This window comes from Canis lupus, chromosome 12, assembly GCF_048164855.1.
Source record: "Canis lupus baileyi chromosome 12, mCanLup2.hap1, whole genome shotgun sequence".
Lineage (NCBI taxonomy): Eukaryota > Metazoa > Chordata > Mammalia > Carnivora > Canidae > Canis > Canis lupus.
In genome coordinates, this window is record NC_132849.1 from 52,275,117 (window position 1) to 52,289,028 (window position 13,912).

A 13,912-nucleotide genomic window follows, 5' to 3' on the forward strand; every position below is an offset into this window, starting at 1 on the left:
CAGTTAGTCTTGAGCTGCCATCAATGCACAATAAGGGCCAGAGTGAATGTTAGCAAAGCATTGAGAGTTAAGAGAAACACTCTGGCAAAGGGTTCTGCTAGCTGGACAACCTGCCCAGAAGGCAAAGAGGAAATTTTGCTAATTCATTTGTAATTATTTATTTATTATTTATTTATTTATTTATTTATTTATTTATTATAGTCAGAGAGAGAGAGAGAGAGGCAGAGACATAGGCAGAGGGAGAAGCAGGCTCCATGCACCGGGAGCCCGACGTGGGATTCGATCCTGGGTCTCCAGGATCGCGCCCTAGGCCAAAGGCAGGCGCCAAACCGCTGCGCCACCCAGGGATCCCTGTAATCATTTATTAATTCCTAGCCAAAAACCAATTTTATTTCCTTAGAACTACAGGTTATTAGACAAAATCTTCAAAATTAACTTTAATATAACTTGAATTACATACACATATACAATAGAATCACATCAAATACTATATTTAAATGATATTGTTTGATCTTCAACACAATTACTTCATCAAGCACCTTGTAAGAATACATTTGTCATGCTTTAATTTTGCCATCTTAGCTTGAGTGCTATGAAGATGAACATGTTCATACATGGCAAAGAATACACATAAGGATTGCATGGTAGCTCTTTGTACTCACCCTTTGTCTCATGTTTACTTTTTGGTTCCTTTGTACTTGTATCTTTTAAATTTATTTCCACTGTTTTGTTTTGTTTTGTTTTCAGACCCTGATTTTCTTTTCATTTTTTTAAAGGATTTATTTATTTAAGAGAGTGAGAGCACGCTTGAGCAGGGTGCAGGGGAGGGGCAGAAGAGAGAGAGAGAAAAGCAGGCTCCCTGCTGAATGTGCTTTGAGTCAGGGATAGTAAATTAAGACAGAAGGGTGAATGATGAAGAATTCAATATGCTGAGTTACATGATTGGGAATGATGAATGACATTGGGCCCAGAGGCAGGGGAGTCCATAATGGAAGCCATAGACTAAAATGAAGGGTGCATGAAGGCAAACGGTGGGGGTGAGGTTGTAGCAGTGAGAGGGTCCAGAATAAAAAGGATCTTGTTTCTTATACAAGAGCAATCATTATCAAGCTAAATGTCTTTAAAGGTCATTTCAAATGAGGAAAAAAATCAAAGTTTGCATTTTGGTTGAATTATAATTAGCCAAAGTCAACTTTATTTGACTCTCAGCTCATTGAATTATGTTTTTTTTCTTTCCAGAAAAGGAGAGAAAAAATAGTGAGATAATTGACAAACTAAACAACCAGCACATTTCATAAACTAACAGTGCTTTCTACAATAAATATGCCTTATGAGTCATGCAATTCTCTAAACATATTTACAAATTTTTGATAATAGCACAAGCCTTGGGGTTAAAGGGTTACATACCAGATGGGTAAATACAGGCTTTGTATAAACACAATTTGATATCAAGGGAATCATGTTTTATTTTGACTATCAGTAAGACACAACAGAAAATATCTATAATCTATGATAAACATGCTTGAATTTAATCTCAATCCAAACATTTGCCTCAACTAAAGTTTCTTTTTGTTAAATCATTGCATCTTAAATATTCTGTTATCAGAGAACTTTCTCAACAAAAAGTAAAGCAAATTTCAGCACAGTACCTGAATTAACAAAGCATTATTAGCTCTAAGGAAATGATTTCCTTTCTGGGCAAACTTGTGGTCTATTATTCATGTTTAATCAAGACTGAATAAGAAGAGACTTATATTTTTTAAAAAATAAATATTTACAGTGAACTTATAAAGCATAGAGATAGCATAAACATCTGTGAAGCTATCCCCCTGTGATATTGTGATTTGTAAGAAATAAATACTTGGTTTCCTTCCCCATTTCTGGAAAATCCTTAGATTTCCCAAGTGATGAGAGTGATAAAGGTAATTTTTAATGTTAATGAGGTGAATTTTGTTCTTTTGGTTGTTAAAAAAAGATTTTATTTATTTATTCATGAAAGACACAGAGAGGGAGAGGCAGAGACATAGGAAGAGAGATAAGCAGGCTCCATGCCGGGATCCCGATGTGGGGACTTGATCCTGGGACTCCAGGATCCAAGCTGAAGGCAGGTGCTTAAGCGCTGAGCCACTCAGGCATCCCATGAGGTGAATTTTGGATTATATATAAGGATCAGGGCTGGTTTCCAGGAGAATCAACCATGTAATTAGAGGGTTGGAACTTTCAGTTCCACTCTAGACCTCTGGGGAGGGGAAGGGAGCTGGAGATTGAATCAATTTCCAATGGCCAATGATTTTATCAATCAAGCCCCATATAATGATACTTCCATAAAAACCCCTAAGGGCTGGAATCAGGGAGTTTCTAGGTTGGTAAACATCTGGATATTCAGAATAGTGTGCGCAGAGAGGGTATGGAAGCTCCATGCCCTTTCCCCATGCCTCACCCTATCCATCTCTTCCATCTGGCTATTCTGAGTTACATTCTTTTATAAAAAACCAGTGATCTAGTTAGTAAAATGTTTCTCTGAGTTCTATGAGCCATTCTAGGAGATTAATCCAACCCACGGAGGAAGTTGTGGGCACCTCCGAACTGTAGCCAGTTGGCCAGCTGGTGTCCAGAGAATTGTTTGTTGTTGGAGTGGGAGAACTCCTTTTCATCACTCACCCTTCTCCCCCCATCCTCTCCCCCTCCCATGCTGGAATTGGTACTAGAACCTAAAAGACCTTCCAATTTATGGAGGAGAACATCACCAATATATTTTGAGGCTATTCATATATTTAATTCCAATACATCACTTGTTCTTTAACTGAATAACTACTATCCTAATTTTTAAAACAATTCTCATGTTTTAAAAAATAATGTATTATGGCACCTAGAAGCAGCTCCTTGTGCTCCTTCTGGAACCTCTGTCAGGTTCAGCCTCCTCACCTCCACTCCAGCCTCCATGGCAGCCTCTACCACGTCCATCAGGGTGACCCAGAAGTCCTACAAGAGGTCCACCTCTGGCCCCTGGGGCCTTCAGCAGCTGCTCCTACAAGAGCAGGCCCAGCTCCCACATCAGCTACTCTGCCTTATCCCAGGTGGGTAGCTTCCAGGGTGGCATGAGTGTGGTCAGGGGCAACCACGGATCAGGGGCATGGGGGCATCATGGCTGTCTCAGTGAACCAGAGCCTGCTGAGTCCCTTAAGCTGGAGTTGGACCCCAACATCCAGGCAGTGCGCACCCAGGAGAAGGAGCAGATCAAGAGCCTCGACAGTTTTCCTCCTTCATTGACAAGGTCAGACACCTGGAGCAGCAGAACAAAATCCTGGAGACCCTGTGGGGCCTCCTGTAGCAGCAGAAAACTGCTTGGAGCAACATAGACAACATGTTTGAGAGCTACATCAACAACCTCCGGAGGCAGCTGGACACCCTGAGGCAGGAGAAGCTGAAGCTGGAAGTGGAGCTTGGCAACATGCAGAGGTTCAGGGAGGACTTCAAGAATAAATAGGAGGGTGAGATCAAGGAGCTTGCAGACATGGAGAATGAGTGTGTCCTCATTAAGAAGGATGTGGAGGAAGCTTACATGAACAAGGTAGAACTGGAGTCCCTCCTGGAAGGGCTGGCCGACGAGATCAACTTCTTAAGGCAGCTGTATGGAGAGGAGATCTGTGAGCTGCAGTCCCAGATCTCGGACACACGTGGTGCTGTCTACGGACAACAGCCGTTCCCTGGACCTGGACGGCACCATCGCCCAGGTCAAGGCCCAGTATGAGGACATCACTGGAGCAGTGCGAGTACCAGGAGCTCATGAACGTCAAGCTGGCCCTGGACATTGAGATCGCCACTGACAGCAAGCTGCTGGAGGGCAAGGAGAGCCAGCTGGAGTCTGGGATGCAGAACATGAGCATCCATATGAAGACCTCCAGTGCTACTCAGGTGGTCTGAACTTGGCCTATGGGGGCCTCCCAAGCCCTGGCCTCAACTATGGCCAGAGCTCCTTCCAGTCCATTGGCCCTGGTGGTTCCTTCAGCTGCAGCAGCTCCTCCAAGGCCGTGGTTGTGAAGAAGATCAAGACTCAGATGGGAAGCTGGTGTCAGTCGTCTGACGTCCAGCCCAAGTGAACAGCCACCGTGGGCCCTCCCAGCCTCCTTGCTCTTGTGGCCCCCATAAAGCCTTTGGGGGAAGGAGATGTGCAGGGGAGCCTTGAGGACAAGAGACCCACCTGAGGCTCAGCTCCAGTACTCAGCCTACCCTTAGGTGGAGTCTACTGTCCTGGGCACCCCATCTTGTCCATGCCCCCAACCAAAAGCCAAATCAAGTGTCTTTTCCCAAATAAAGCCTCTGATAGTGCTGGCTGCCAGTCCAAAAATAAAATAAATTAAAAAAAATAATGTATTATGTAATTATCTTTAAGTAATTGTTTGATTTTAAATTTTATAAAAATATTAGTTAACTTTTCATATTACTTCTTTTTATTCTACAGGTTGATGCATAAAGCCACAGTTTATTCATTTCATTAGAATAAAATATTTCATGGTATGAATATCAATATTTTTCTAGCTTTGGTTAGTGAGGCTAAGTTAAATGTCTTGCTATTCTATACGATGAAGTTATGAAAATTCTGATATGTCTCCTACAGCACATGTAGAGAATTATCTCTATGATATTCCTAATTGAGTCATAGGTATGTATATTTTCAACTCTATCAGATAATATCAAATTATTTTCCAAAGTATTTTAAATAACCAGTTTATATTCTTGACTGCAGTGTATGAGTATTCCTATTGCTCTACATCTTTGCCAACAAATTTTACTTTTGACTAATTGATAGGTGTGCAATATCTTATTATGTCTTTAATTTATATTTCCTTGAAAAAAATTATATTTCTTTGACCACTAATGAGGCTAAACAACTTTCTATTATTTACTGACCATTCACATTTCCTCTATAGGAAAGGCTTGTTATTATTTTATTTATTTATTTATTTATTTATTTATTTATTTTTGCCAATTTTTCTACTAGGATGTTTATCTTTTTCTTATCTATTCATAGTATTTATTTTAAAAATGCATTTATGATGTTAAGCCTTCCTTAATTACATGTTATAAATATCTTCCTATATTTTGTTGTTAGTCTTCTCACTTGTTATGTTTTTTGATGAATAGAAATTTTAAAATTTATTTATGTGTTCATTGATTCACTGATTTTTTTTAAGATATTCATTTAATAAGCATTTACTGAATATGGAGTACCTTGGAAAACAAAACAAATTCCTGCTCTTGTTGAGTTTCTTCAATAAAGGAAGGCAAACAACAAACAGTACACTAACTACATTATAGAATATGTTTGAAACTAATAAGTATAATAAGAAAAAATAGAGTAAAGAGATTGGAAGTTGGAGGGGATATCAGTAGGCCTCATTGAGAATGTGACTTTTAAGCAAAGATTTGCAGAAGGTAGGACATTAACCTTGAGATAACTGGAGGAATACCATTCCTGGTTGAGGGAAATAATTTAAAGGCCTTAAGTTATGTTCAAGGAAAAAGAAAGAGACCAACGTGGCTGGAGTAGTATAAATGAGGGATAGAGGAGCAGAGTGGGTCAGAAAGGTAAGAACGCACAGAATGGGTGAGGCCACTTTTAGGCCACTGTATAGGCTCCAACTTTTATTCTGATTAATATTGGACTAATAAATTGCAGTGGACCTGGTTGCTATAACCCTGGCAGGAGATTATAGTGCTTGTATCAGTGGTAGCAGTGTAAGTGATGAGAAAGCATCAGATTATAGATTTCTTTTTGTGAAGAATTTATTTTTAAAAAGGAATTTGCATAAGGAATGAGAGGAGAAAAATCAAGAGTAATTCTGAAGATGATTCCAGGATTTTTGACTTGAGCAATTTGAAGGATTGATGCATTAATTTATATGTGACAGGTTTTGGGGGAAATTTCAAGAGTTCATTTTGGACATGCTAAGTTTGAGATGGTTATGAGGTTTTCAGTGGGTAGGTAGTTTTATATGTGAGAATGGAGTTTAAGAGAGCAATTTGAGCTAGTGATATAAATTTGGGAGTTGTTGGCAAAAAGTGATACTTAAAGCTATAAAAAGTTTTGGAACCACTAAAGGAGTGAGTATAGAGAGAAGAGAAGACTACAAAAGTCTGAATTCTTGGGCACAAGGTTAAAAGGTCAAGGAGATAGCAGACTTGTAAAAGAGCCATTAGTAAAATATGAGGAAATTCAATAGAATATAATGAAAGAAATAACAAATAAAGGAACGAGCGATCAACTGTGGCAAACACTGTTGATAAGCCAAAATGAAGAATGAAGATTGACCATTGTGCTTATCAGTGTGGAAGTCAATGGTGATTTTGACAAGAAATGTTTCAGCACAATGGTAAGATAAAAAGATAGGAAGAGGTGGTCAGAGAAATGCATACAATTGAGATTATGAAAGGGCTACAAATCTTAGTAATAAATTCCAAGACATGATGATGGAAAAAGTGTGGCTGAGATATGAAAGATACGATCCTTTCTTTTTATAGTTTCTCGTGATCTTTTGTCTAGTGATTCAATGACCACTGATGATCACCGTATAGTCATTATTTAATTAAGGCTTACAAAATGATGATATATTATATCTATTATTCTTTCTTCATTTATTAAATGGAATGTTTCTTTGAAAGTGTATTAGCTATTTGGTTATCTTGATGTGCAATTCACATTCTGGAATAAATGCTTGCTTCTTTTATTTAATGGCTGAAAGTATAATGTGTTTGTTGCCTAGAATCCTTCTTAGGTGGCCTACGAATAAATATTAATAATATTTAAATATTATGAACTGATGGATTTTAACTATTTGATATTTCCATTGCAGTTATTTTTATTTTTTTTGTGAAATTTTCCCATCTCTGGCCAATACTGGGCCTCCTCAGTTGTTTCTTGAATCTTTTTGACATGGCCACAGTAGTCTTTAATAGCTTCATTGCTTTCTGATATGACAAAGTGTTTTAAGATCAACATTGATATTTTCTTTCCCAGTAATAATTACAAATCATAATCTTTTGGTAATTGTAAACATTTATTATTCTACATATCCACATTTAAAATCTTTCTGAACTTTTAAAAATGATTACTTTCAATTGTGATGCTTTGTCTTCTTGTGTGTCTTATAGCTTTTCATACTTCAAATTTGGAAATTTACTTATGTGACTTTTGTTGCTTGGATTGATACTGTGTTTCTCTGAAAGACACTTGCCTTTGGTGATGCTACAGATTTGGGTCCATTATATTTTATTCAAGCAAATAGTGTGAATTTGAGCCATTAACTTACATGAGGAACCAGATCATGGTTATGGTTACTCAGGGTGAATGATTTTATTTCTTCTCAGAGTGATGACTAAGACAAGGAGGCAATTTTGCTTCTCTTCTCTTCTTCTCTTCTCTTCTCTTCTCTTCTCTTCTCTTCTCTTCTCTTCTCTTCTCTCTCTCTTCTCTTCTCTCTCTTCTCTTCTCTTCTCTCTTCTCTTCTCCCTCTTCTTTCTCTTTTCTCCTCCCCTCTCCTTCCCTCCCCTTCCCTCCCCTTCCTTTCTTTTCTTTCTTGGTTCATCTTTTCCTTGAGTCTTGAGTTTGATTTTATGGAATCTTTGATCAAATCTCTCACTCTGCTTCATCTTTTTGGATCCATGTTTTCTCTTTCTCCCCCTAGGCTTGATGGGTTTCCTTTGCTTGTATTAATACAATCATTTATCCAGTATTTTTAGAAACTTTTGGTCACTGTTTTCAGGATTTTTTATTCATATGATTACCAGATACTGCAACTCTTTAGAACTTAAATAACTTTTTATGCTTTCTTCTTTCTAAGAGATTTATCCTTTCTGAGTAATAGGTTCAAGTATAGGTTATTGAACTAAGACCCAAGAATTCTGATTTGCTTGGCTTAAGCTGGAGCCAGGAATATACTTTTTTTCCTTTCAGTACTTTAGAAAATTATCTCTTTCTTTTTTAAAGATTTTATTTATTTAATTTGGAGAGAGAGAAAGCATCTATGAGTGAAGGGAGGGGCAGAGGGAGAGGGACAAGCAGACTCCCGGCTGACTGGGGAGCCAGACACAAAAGACTCAATCCCAGGACCCTGAGATCACTACCTGAGCCACCCAGGCACCCCAGAACCTTAGAAAGTTCTGCTGTAATTGTTCTGTGAATCACATTTTGTGAGACACTGAACTAAGATTTTTTTTTTTTTTACCATATAAGTAATAAGGAATTAGCAAATGGCATCAATTGGGGATATAAACTCATCATCTTTAAGATTACTCTGGTAATACTATAAAGAGAATGGACTAAAGTGGGAGAAGCAGATGGTTAGAAGTAAGGAAGTTCTTGAAATAGTTCTTATAAAAGATGAGAGAGAGTGCGTGGCCAATAGACATTTTTGAAGTAAAAGTCTTATATCCAGACTTACTGGATATAAGGGAGGAGGAGTCACTGATGACTCTGAAGGTTAGTCCTTTTGTGTTTTGAAAGGCATTTGATTTTGGAGAGATGAATTCTGTTCAGGGCTCAACTTTTCTATATTTAGAATTTTATGTTTTCTTAGGAAATAGTACTTGAATATGCAATGAAAATCACCTCATGACATTTTCTAAAAGAATATGAAATATGCACACACATATAATAGGAAGGTACTTTATGCCCTATCATGCTTGTGTATACTCTAAGCTTGATATTTGGAAGGTAAATGTTATGCAACATCATTATAAGTGTTTTCCCTTTTGGCATTTGGGAGAACCACAACAGACTTCTTTTAAAAAGTAGAATTAGAAAAAGTCTAATTCATAAAACTAAATGTCATAAAGGATCAAAAGTAACTCTGTGACTATGGTTCATGAGGTAAAATCAGGATGATTTCCTGACAGTTTCCAAAATAGCCTAATGAAAGTGAAATACGAATTTAAAAACATGAACAATATGCAGCAAAATATAGGACAGCAGTTGCCATACTTTGTACTCTAAACCTCACTCAGAGCAGTGTTTAAAGCCAATCATACTTACTTAGAATGTCATGTGGTCATCTTGCCATAGGGAAGTCTTCCAGTGCAATGATAAATTAGGGGTGGTACAAACAGCACAAGCTAGTAATTACATCACATCCATGGTCTTCTTGGCTCTGAAAACACATTCAAGAAATTATTTTAACAGTCTTAATTAGAATCTCTTCTAGAATTTACATGGCCCACAAACTTGATGAATTACTTCCCCCTTCACCTTTTATTTCCTGGAATGTATACTTTCTGTGAAGCTTTCCATACCATTCTCCATTTTAACAGCTCACAAGTCTGTAGGAGAGCTAAGTCCTTTAGGAGGCAATTTTATTTATTTATTTATTTATTTATTTATTTATTTATTTATGATTTTATTTTATTTTCATAGAGACAGAGAGAGAAGAGAGAGAGAGAGAGAGAGAGAGAGGCAGAGACACAGGCAGAGGGAGAAGCAGGCACCACACAGAGCCCGATGTGGGACTCGAAATCAGGTCTCCAGGATCACGCCCTGGGCTGCAGGCGGCGCTAAACCGCTGCGCCACCGGGGCTGCCCGAAGAGGCAATTTTAAATGATATCGTGTTATGAACATATGACTCTCTATTTGTCATAGGAATTCATATTAAGTGAAGTTCAGAAACTTTAATAGAGAAGTAGGAAATACATGAATTTTCTAGCCCAGCTTTTAAAGGAAAAAGACTTTTATTTACTCAACAAGTTGTGTCAGCTTTTAAATTTTCAGCATAGGTTCTTTTTTGAAAAACCAGCAATAGATAAATTTTAAAAGTTTTCCTTAAGTATTTATCCAGTCTATTTATAGATTTTCTATTCTGGGAAAGACCCATAACTCTCTCTGATATGCTTTTTTTCTCACTTTGTTAACTCAGAAGAACCCTCAAATACTGAAAATCTAATGAAGTTCTTCGATAATGACAATGTCATTACAGACTAAGTTGCTGCAAGAAAAAACCTCACTTGGTAATGATTTTGCACTGAAGTGATTTATAACAGGGGGACCTTCATGACAGGTTGTTGTTGGGTAGAGCTTTGGAGATAGGTATGGGTCTTACCAGGTTTTGGGACCATGTGACGACCTCTCTATGTCTCAGTTAATTCACCTGTAAAATGGAAAGTAAAATGTCTACCTCATAATGGTATCTTCTGAATTAAAGAAGATGATATAGGTAAACTTCTTAGTGCACAGTAGACTTTCAATAAAATATATCCTCTATACATTAAGTACTTTTCACAGTACAGTTGCAAAGCTTGTCATAAAAAGAATTTATTCTAGTCTCTGTGGGGTAATCCTGTTCAAAGTCAGTGTTAAACAGTTTTTAAAATCAAGATATCATTCACTCCACTGTTGTTTGCTGTTAATTGCCTTCCCCTGTGGAAGCAGTGGAGTTAGAGTCAGTCCCTCCCCAGGGTATCTCATGATTGCTGGTTTTCAATAGATGCTTTGAATCACAGAATCCTAGGGCATTGAGGGATTTGGAGATCATATTTCAATTTAACTATCTTTTTGTGTGTATGGTTGTGATTTTTCACATTAAGAATCCTGAAGCACATATAAAGAGAAGAAAGTAACATAGATTCTGTTATACTTGCACTTAATTCCCAACTCTGCCACTAACTAGCTGTGTATAACTAGGCAAATCACCTTATTTCTCTGAGACTATTTCTTTATCTGAAAAATAGGCAAGTGGTTGTAAAATTAAATCCGATATCATATATAAAAAACCTAGTAGAGTGACTTATGCTGTAGAGTTTAATGTTAGTCTAAAGAAACTCACCCAGATAACAGTGCCAGTCATGTTAGGTTTTTTTCTATAATCCAGATACCCTGATTCCAACTCCAGCATTGTTTCCATAGCCTTAAATGGGAGACATTGTGAGCAAGGAGTTTAGGTCTGCAAGAAAGGCATGTATAAAGAGTTCTCAGGTCACAGAACAATAAATGCTTGCTTTCCAACATAAATAAATGTAAAAGGCAAATGACAGACAAGGAGAGAATAGTTTCAATCCATATAATCAATACAAGGTTAGTATTCCTCAAAGAAAAGTCTCCAATAAATCAGTAAGGAAAGGACTTGTTAGAAAAATGGACCAAGACTATGATTAGAATGTATGCAAAGAAGGAAGCTGGTAAAGTAGGACTTTACAATAGGGCTTTTGAGGTTGAAGTATTATTGAGTTTAGTGAGACAGCTGCTTTTTCTCATTCTATTTGCTAATAGCCCCAAACACCTCTGCTGCCTCACTGCCAGTCAATAGAAAGATCTAACACTGTGCCTGGCACACAGTGTCTCCTTAATAAATATTTGTTGGATAAATGAATGAATGTTTCCCCAACCTTTACCACTTGATGCCATTCTAATGGAAGTCTGCTTCTGGTACATCTCTGTTGCCCGGAGACAGGCAATTCTGCTACTGCCACCAGTTGCTGCAGTTCCCTGCCAGTGCGTTGGTGCTGACTTGTGGAAACTCCACTACTGTTCTTGTTCCTTCTGTGCATATTTCTATACTCCATTCCCCCTTTCCCATGCTTTTTACCAAATGAAGAGACTACTTCTTCCTTCTGGATTATTTATTTTCTGCTTGGCTGGGGGCAGTACAGTGGGTAGAATTTCCACAGCAAGATAGCCTGGTTCCCAAATTCTTCAGCAATGCTTGTGCCAGCTCTTTCAATGAACATCTATAGGTCTATTACTCTCCAGAGAGTACACACCCCCTCCAGCATGTTTCCAAAAGAACTAGTCTGGGTAACAGCTACCATGTCCTGCCTTCTATCTCTTCCTTAGTGATCTTTATGCTTTGTTCATGAGTTGGGTTCATGGTCACACATTCATTCTTTCCTTTTGGTGAATTTTCTTTCAGTGGCTTTATAATCTCTACAAACTGGACCTGTCAGCACTGACCTCTCAGTCTGTTGGGCACATCTTGTACATGTTCATACTAGTCAATATTTAAGATTTTTCTGCAGAAGTCACTCATCTCCTATGTAAACGGGAACATAGGTAAAACTACAGTTTCATTCCATTCACTGAATATTACTGAGTCTCAGCCTAGATGTGGTAATAATAACTACTGGCAGAGTTGTGAGGATTAGTGAGATAACATAACACCAGGCAGATGGTAGGTAGGCTTCTCAGTAATGGAAACCATATCATCAGAGATTGTGAGCAGATTTGCTAGAGCTAAATAGAGGACTTGGTGTTAGAAAAAAAAAAGGATTAGAGCAGACTATCAAGGCAAGGACTTAGGCAAAGAGAAAAAAAATACTGGATTACAAAAAAAGAAGGGAATAGTATTGACAAAGCAAAAGTAAAGCTGCTAGCATTTGGTTGTAAGGTCAGTATAGGAGCTCTTAGACTAATTCAATGCTGCTGAGTCTACCAATACTGGGCTAGGGTTCTTTACCATCCTGTGCCAGTGATGATCGGTGTCCCATAGCCAACCAGGATGCTATCTTCTTTGCCCACTTGTTGGGAGATGAGTCAACCCCAAATCTTCATTATATCACTTGTTTTCTTGGACCATCTCTGGTACCATTATTTGCCTGGGAACTCTGAGAAGCAGATTTGAAAAGAGGATCAGACCTGTAGGTGATTTATTAGGGGAATTGCATCCGAGGAAAAATGGGAACCTAGGGTTGTTTGGGAGAGCTATGAGACCATAATGATGTTCCAACTTTTGTAAAGGAAAGGGTATAATTCTGATGGAAAAATCAGACTGTAGGCAGTTGAAAAACAGTTTGAAAGGTTGATGCTGCCTACTTGAGCCAGATAACAAAGTCTTTCTTTAGAAGAGTCCTATGTCACCTAGAAATAGACCTACCTGCCTTGGTGTCCTTAACACACCTGGTCATGTCTCTGTGAACATGCAGTGATGGCTTTTTGAATGTGGAAGTTGAGGCTAAGGCTCCTCATAGTCAAATGTCTGAGATGTGCTCTTCTGTAGCCATTTATCTTCATTAGTATACATGTTAAAATGTTTAAGTAAAACTACTAAAACAAAAAAAAAGGGGGAAGATTTTTTAAAATAACAAAAGTAGGAAATAAATTAAAGAGGCTGAAAACCAGGACGAATAGAAAGCACAAACTATGATACTACAAACATATTCAATACATCAGTAATTCAGATCAATGAAAAAGGACTATTTTCTTCATTTGAAAAGCAAAACTTGTCAGATTAGAAAACAAACACATATATGCTTTACAAGTATCATACCTAACCATAAAGATCTAGAGAAATAAACAATAAAAAAATGGGAAAGATATAAAAGACAAAAACAAACCACAAAGATACTGGTTTAGCTATATTAAAACCAGAAGACTTCAAGGTCGAATATTTATATCTATATATCTATATCTATCTCACTAGCAATAAATGGCTCATCTCCATTGGAAGGCATAATTCTAAACTTATTTGCATACAAAAGACATTCAAAATATATAAAACAAAACTTGATAGGATTCAAGGGAGGAATTAATCTATCATCATGGGGGGGGTTATAATATATGACTCTCAGTATGAGTTCAGGCTAAAATATATCAGTAAAGATATACAATGTTTAAACATTATAAATAATAATCCTGACCTAATGAACATGGATGGAATGTTTTACCTAATAATTAGAAATTTTTTTAAGTACATAGGGTATTTAGGAAAATTGACCACATACTGGACCATAAAGCACGATTCAATAAATTTCAAACAAACCACACCATATTAGAAATCAGCAATCAAAAACATATTAGAAAAAATGAATTCAGAAAAGAAAAGAGATTTTAAAATAACTCCTAAATTAAAGAGGTAAACATTATGAGCTAAGTACTCAACTTCAAAAGTAAGAAAAACAGAATAAACTGAAGAAAGTAAAATAAATGAACTT

At 37.3% G+C, this 13,912-nt stretch overlaps 1 pseudogene; it reads left to right on the forward strand.

Moving 5' to 3' along the window:
- The first annotated feature begins 521 nt into the window (after window positions 1–521).
- Window positions 522–4,409, forward strand: LOC140600743 (keratin, type II cytoskeletal 8 pseudogene; annotated as a pseudogene).
- Window positions 4,410–13,912: the final 9,503 nt, after the last annotated feature.